The following is a 7,913-nucleotide window of genomic DNA, read 5'->3' as shown; positions in this document are numbered from 1 at the left end:
ACGACTATCAGAAAAGCAGGGTCTCTGAGGTGTGTGAGTAATCAGCAGACTCCTGAACATTACTGCACCTGCTTAGGATGAAGCAAGAAGTAAACCAGATGAGCAGACTGTACACTTCTGTTTCTTTCGGAGTAAATCGAAAGCACTGACTGCTCACCTTAAAGGACATAAAACATTTTTTAATCTACAACGTTTAAAACATGGAAAATGACAAAACAGCCTTTCCGAGTCGCAGAGCACCAGTTAAGCATCAATCTTTTCAGGATCAGCAGGGTAGTGATATGCACCTTCCGTGGGTCTGAGAAGACTGGACGTGTACAATTGACTTGGACATGCAGCTTTCTCCTCAGCAGAAGGCTATGCATGAGGCTGGCCAGAGAGCATCTGGTGACATTGCAGATAAAGCGGGCAGAGGCAACCACTATGTTTGCTTCTTCACAATAATTTGGTATTTACATCAAGAACCTTAGAAGTGCTCAATGTTGAAAACTCCAGGCAGCCTGGCCTAAGGGAATAATTAGCTGCACACACAAATGATATCCAAAACACCTTTCTTATTTACAACAGAATGCCGGGAAAATGCATAAATATCAACAACAGAGAAATGGCTAAGAATGCCATGATACATGGGGAAAGAGGTAGTCATTTAAAAGTGTGGTTTGAGGAAATATGGAATTTCTCATATTGTTAAGTGGAAGGAAAAGAATATAAGGTTGAATAAACAACCAAAGTGCACTTAAATATTCATAGAAAAAGAAAACTGGGAATAAATATAGAAACAGCTTCTCATCTGTCAAATGGAGAAAATAATGCCTAGGTTCCAGGGCATTGCAGGAAGTATAAGTTAGCTGTATAAAGCACCTCACTCACTGACTTGGTAATATTATGAAAAATAATCCACATTCCTGGGCATTTGTCGAAGTGTGGGTCAGCTATATAAAACATCTAGCACCACGCTCAACAAACTATTAATACTATTAAAAATAATCCGTGAGGGTTACACTAACTACCATAATTAACAGTTCCCAGTGGATGTTGCATTATTTTTTCTCTTACGTGATATTTTTTTTGTCCCTAAATCTTACATAGTAATAAAATATTACTTTTCTAGAAAGAGAAATTCTATTAATTTTACTTATAAAGATGCTGTATATGGTAAGAGCCTTGATTTGTCGCATACTGCATGCATACCATGAAAGACCATGTTGTGTGCTATAGGAATGTACAATTAAAGGTGTATAAGAAATAATAAAATAAACAATAAATGATAATGAACAGGACAAGTGAGTTCTCCCCATCCTTCCCTCCTCTGAACTTATCCCAAGGAGGTTGAGTTTAACCCTCTGTCTTCTGGCATTCACAGGGTTAACAGCCAGCCTCTCCCCACCCAGGGCAGGCTCTGATTATCTCAATGGCAAGTCTATCCTCCACCAGTCCCTAGACACAAAAGGCCAGAATTGAAGGAGTGGGGGTAGGGTGTTGTTGCCCTGTGGCTCTTTCCTGTTTTTCAATATAAAAATGACAAGGGGAACCAAAATCTCTTTTTGAGAAAACAAATCCTACACGTTAGGTTTTTCCTCTCACCCCAAGTGGCTGTCTTTAATTTGGCAAGGATTCAGCCATGTTTCCCGTTATCTCGAGTAGGGTAGTGGGGGTGGGGGTGGGTGTTGGTGGCGGCACAGAAGCACGGAAAGCCTTAAATGAGTTGTCCGGTCACTGCTGCTAACAGAAAGATGCAGAGTGGCAGGCAGGGCAGCCTCCTCCCTGTCCACTGTGTGTGCTTCAGAGAAGCGCAAATCCACATGCCACCGGTACCATTTGCAGTTAAGCAGGACATGGTATGCAAGGAGCCGGGCTGGTGGCAGACAGTGGCTCTCACCCTCCTTCCCCCAGTGCCTCTCTCTCTCCCTCTCTCTTTCTCTCTCTCTGCCTCTTTCCCCCTTCTCTCTCCCTCTCTCTCTCTGGAGGGTCTCAGATGGAGTCTGAAGTAACCGTGTATCGCCAGGCTCTGGCCTGTATGTACAGAAGTCACTGGGTTCAGTTCCATTTTCAGCCTTGTGAAAGAAATATAGAATCTGGCAGAGCCACCTCACATTCAAGCTAATAGAGAAAGGATTTAAATTTCTATTCAAAACAGAGCTTGTTATAATTGGGACAAAGACTCTCCTCCCTGAGGCACTTTGAGTCAATTAATTGGGTTTTTTGAAGTGTTAATAAGAAAAAAAAATTTTTTTGACCTTTTCCAGGGCTTTCTCATGGAGTTATTCAAGAAAATTGCTGGGCTATTAACCAAACCAATTCTGGGGCCACAGAGCCCCAAGAGCTGAGCAGGTTTGAGAATGTGGGAATACAAAACATGGCTCACTCATTCATCATATTGGGGAAAAGCACCCATTTGATTAAAAGGCTAATTGTACACTGGCCCACGTGTGTGTGTGTGTGTGTGTGTGTGTGTGTGTGTGTATGTGTGTGTGTGTATGTGAGAGAGAGGAAGAGAGAGAGAAGGAAAAATTGAGAAAGTGAGTTATAATACTGACACTTGGAGAAGAGCAGCAAAGAGCCACAATAATGCATGAGTCTGCACAAGGACCAAAGCAGCCAAAGAACCCCTTGGAAACTTCAATGGTGCAAGAGTTTCCTAGGAACCGACTCTGTACGTTTTGAATGGAAAGAAAAAGAAACCAAAGTCAAGAGTAGAGAGTTTAGAAGCTGAGATTTAGAAGACACACTGGTTTAGAAATCTTTCCAGATCCCCAAAGTGTCTCCAGTATATTTAAAGGTAAAGAGAGCATTATAGTAAATTCATGTCAGTAGATAAAGTCCGCTTAATTTTAGCCTCTTCTTTTTTTAAGAATTATTTTATTTTATTTGTTTATTTATTATTATTATTTTAACTTGAACAGAGAGAGAGAGAAAGTGAGAAAGTAAGCCTCCAGACCTGGGACTCAAACCATAGTTGGCGATGTGCAAGTCCAGCACCTATGAGAGTTGACAAGGTTACTTTCTAATTATTTCATGCTCTAGTTCACTAGGTACCCATGAAAATCCTAAGCATCAGCTTTCTTTCCTGTGATCACACATACACACACACACACACACACACACACACACACAGTGGAAGAAAGGGAGCCAATCATACATTTCAACACTCATTTTTCCCTCCCATAGGCTTCTGTTCAGGACACATTGGAAAATTAAATAAGTAACCAGAACTTAATGGAACAAACAGCCATCCCAAACACACACAGGCTTTGCAGGGGGCTCTGCTATGGGAACAGATGGCTATATAAATAGAGTACTTGATTTAACTACAAGGAAACCTTCCATTCATCTCCCATGGATTAGAAATTGGATGACTGAATGAATTAGACATTCTGATAAGCAGTGAGGGTCCATTTATGTACAGTAGAGTCTCATCTGTAAAAATGTACATCACGAGTGAGTTCACTGTGCACTCAGTGGAGTGTGGTCTCATCCTCCTCAGTGTGGTTCAGAACAGACCTCCAGGATCATCATCCAGAGCCAAGCAGACAGTCAGGCCCCAACAGATGAAAAGCGCCATTGGGTGACACTAGACTGTCATTGTCTGGTGACCCAGGTTGAGCAGACACCAAGGAAGGTCTCTGAAATCTGGAGTACTTAGACACATTTCTGGAAAGGGACAAGAGGGAAGAAGGGTGGAATGGTTGAAAACTGAATTCTCATATCTACAAAGAACCTACACGGAACATACTTAATGGTGAGAATCTAGAAGCTCTCCCACTGAGAACAGGAATAAGGCCACCACTACTTTTCAACTCACCCTGGAAGTTCTAGCTAATAAGATAAGAAAAAGAAGCAAAAGGTATACAGATTGGGAAGAAAGAAACAGAACTGTCTTTGTAGATGGAATGATTGCCTATGTAGAAAATCTAGAAAATCCGATAACAAAAAATTCTAGAACTAATGAACAATTTCTGCAAGGCTGCAGGATATAGACTTACTATACAAAAACCAACACCTCTCTTATAGACCATCAATATAACAAGTAAAAATGAAAACTTAGGTGTAAACCTAATAATACATACATACATTTATATATACAATCTATGTCTTAGTAAATTTGGGCTGTAATAAAGTGCAATAAACTTCTGGGTACTCCATGCATGAAAGATCTCACCTCCTCATAACGTCATTCTGGGTACTTCATAGATAGATAGATAGATAGATAGATAGATAGATAGATAGATAGATAGATGCTATAGGATGCGTGCACTAACTTGAGAGAGAGAAAGAGGTGAAGAGACAGAAAGTGAAATCACTCCCCAGGTGAATGGCCATACTGCAATCCCTTCTCCTCAATTCACTGCTCAGGATTTGGGGCATGCATGCACATGTACCCAGTATGAGTTTTAAGTTGCTAGGTCCAGGACTCAAACTGCATTTGACTAAATGGGAGTCCAGCAATGTAAACATTACATCGTCTGCCAATCCCGTGGGGACTCATTTTTAACATATGAATTTTAGAGAGACACACAATGTCTGTAATAATCTATGTGAGAACAAAATATGAAACAAGAATGAAATAAATGAAAGAACAACTAAATGAATTAGAGAGATTGCAAGTTCATAAATAAGAACTCAATATTGTCAAGATGTCAGTTATTCCTCATTTAATCTATAGATCCAAAGTAATCATATCAAAATGCTGGCCAATTATTTTGTAGATTTTGGCAAAATCATTCTACATTTATACAGTAAGAAAAAAAATACCTAGAATAGCCAACTCAATATTAAAGGAGAGGACCAAAACCTGAGCACTGACAGTGCGCAACCTCAAAACTTACTAGAAAGCTCTAGTGTTCAAACAGTGCAGCACTGGCAAAAGAAGACACAAAGAGACCAACATAACAGGACAGAGAGCTGAGAAATCTACCCTCACAAACACAGTCAACTGACCTTCGACAACAAAGCAAAGGCAATACAACAGAGCAGAGATGGTCTTAAAAGGTGTTGGAACAACTGCACATACACATGCAAAAGTAGACCTTGCACAGATCCTACCCCCTTTACAAGAACGAACACAAAATGGTTCATAGGCCTAAATTTAAAATAAAAAAAAAAAAAAACTAGGGGCTGGCAGGTGGCATGGTGGTTAAGGGCACTAGACTCGCACATGGCTGACTGTGGTTCGAGTCCGGAATCTGGTGGCTTGCTGTCTCACTTTCTCTCTCTCTCTCTGTCTCTCTCTCTCTGTCTCTCTCCCCCCCCCCTTCTGGTCTAATTAATATGAAATAAATGATCAAATAAATTAAGTTAAATACTTCTTTTCACAAATGCAAAACTATAAAACTCCTTAAAGATAGCCTAAGAGAAAACTTGGACGAACTTGTACATAACAATCATTTTTAGATAAAACACCAAAGGCATAATCCATGAAAGAAATCATTTTAAGCTGGTCCTCACTGAAATTAAAAATGTATTCTCTGCAAAAGACAATGTCAGGAGAATGAGTGGATAAGTCACAGACTAGGAGAAAATATTTGCAAAAGATCTTTCTTATAATAGAATGCTTCCCAAAACATAAAAAGAATTCTTAAAGTTGAACAATAAGAAAATTACTTAATTAACGGACAAAAGGCTTCAACAGACAACTCAGTCAAGGGGATACTTTTAATTTACTGATTACATATATAAAAAGATTCTCAACATCAAAGATCATCAGGGAAATGCATATTAAAATAACAAAAGAGATCCAACAGGTGGTGTGGTGGTTAAGGCACTGGATATTCCCACATGGCCAACCACAGTTCGAGTCCCAGACCTGGTGACTTGATTTCTCACTTTCCTTCTTTCTCTCTGTGCATCTCTCTCTGGTTAAATTAAAATAAATGAATGAATAAATGAAGTTAAATAATTCTTTAAAAAATAAATAAAATAACAAAAGAGGTACAACTGTACACTACACCATTAGTGTGGCCAAAATACAACCACTGAGACCACCAGATGCTGGTGAGGATGTGGAGCAACAGGGACAGGGTTCTCATTCAGTGCTGGTGGGGACGCAAACTATGATATAGGGGTCAATGTGTAGCCATTTTGAAAGATAGCTTGGTGATTTCTCACAAAACTAAGCGAAACCTCATTACATAATGTAACAATAGCACTTTTAGCATCTATCCAAAGGAGTAGAAAATGCATAGCCACACATAAAGCCTGTGTATGAATGTTTATAAAGCCTTAGTTATGATTGCCAAAAGTTGAGAGCAATCAAGATGTCCTTCATTAGCTAAATACATAAATGAACGATGGTACTTCCAGACAATTGGGACCTTGTTAAGCACTAAAATGAAATAAACTATTAAGCCTTGGAAATACATAGCAGAGACTTAACACTTAGTAGTAAGTAAAAGAAGCCAATATGAAAACGATGTCCACTGTGTGACTCCATCTAAACTACGAAGATGCTGTTAGATAGAAATCAGAGCTGGCCAAGGGCTAGGGAGAGGGAGGGACGACTGCCCAGAGCTAAGTACTCTGTATGACAGCACAGCGGTAGATACACGTCATGATGCATGTGTGCAAACCCACGGAATATGCAGCAGGAAGAGTAAACCCAAATGTGGCTTCTGGGCGACAATGGCATGTCAATGTAGATTTGTTGATTGTAACAAATGTACCACGGGAGCGTGGTATGTTAATTACAGGGGAAGTTCTGCATATGTGTAAAGGGGGTAAATGAGAAGTCTGTATACCTTCAACTCATTTATGCTGTGAACCTAAAACCGCTCCAAATATCAAATATATTAAAAAACAATAACTGATTCCGCACCTGATCCAGTAGGATTCAGTAAAGAAAGCAAGAATTGTCCACACGAAGGGAGGCTGCCTCCAGATGTGTTTGACCAGCTCCCGGCCCCTAGAGTTAGCATCGAGGAGTCACCAGTACAGAGTGAGGGACGGGAAGACAGGAGCTCTCGTTGCTAGTTCCAAGAGAGGGTACAGCCCTCTAGTCTGTTTTCTCTGGACCCAGAGTGAGGCTGGGTCCTCATTAGTTGCAGGGACCTCAGTAGGGACAGCGCCTCCGTGGGAAGGTCACCAGTGCTGCCTGCTACGTGGTCTGCACAGCATGCACTTGGGTGAACCTTGTTTTTTCATCTCTAAACTGAGGCAATGATACAGACTCTTCGCCAGATCGCTGAGTCAGAAAAGCAGAGTAGCACAGACAGAATGTCCAGCCTGGTGTCTGGCTGGAACAAGTGCCCAGTAAAGCAACTTTCACTGCTCTCCTCCACCTACAAAGACAGAGGGTTTGCCCAGTGAGCGAGAATGTGCCGACCCCGTGCCATTCGTTACATGTGGAGAGCATTTAGTCTTGCCACAGCTTGGGCAGCTCTAGTTTATTCTGTAACGAAGGCCCTCCTTCGCATCATCAGGACTCTCACTCTTGAAAAGACTTGATCCCCTGCTATGCTAGGCCAGGCTCCTGTCCCTCGACTGCTGTGCTCTCCGGGACTCTGTCTCCTGTAGATGGACTTCAGAGTTTCAATTGCTGGCAAGCTCCCCTGCCCTCTGCTCCCCCTGCTGTGTAGCATGAAGGCTTGCCCCGGCCCCCAGCCCAGTGCTGTTGATCAGACGTGCCAGTTTTCCTCTGTTTGGTCTCTGCCTTGTGCCAGCACCACACATTTCAGCACACAAGATCTGGTTTAGTCTCAACAAAATGAGTGAAGTTGGGAGTGCTGTTACCATTTCATACATGTGAAAATTGAGAATTCGAAAGAATAAAGAACTTGCCCAAGATTATACACCATGCAAGGAGAAGCAGCAAAATTTAAGCCAAATACATTCGCCCACAGACGCAGTGTGCACTGGCTACCCATCAGTGTCCGGCAGCCACAATGGTCGCTGCCGACCTCCTCCCCCCCGCCTCTATG

The sequence above is a fragment of the Tupaia chinensis genome, unplaced genomic scaffold (genome assembly GCF_000334495.1).
Source record: "Tupaia chinensis unplaced genomic scaffold, TupChi_1.0 Scaffold000377_1, whole genome shotgun sequence".
Classification (NCBI taxonomy): Eukaryota; Metazoa; Chordata; class Mammalia; order Scandentia; family Tupaiidae; genus Tupaia; species Tupaia belangeri.
Note: the sequence above shows the minus strand (reverse complement) of the source record.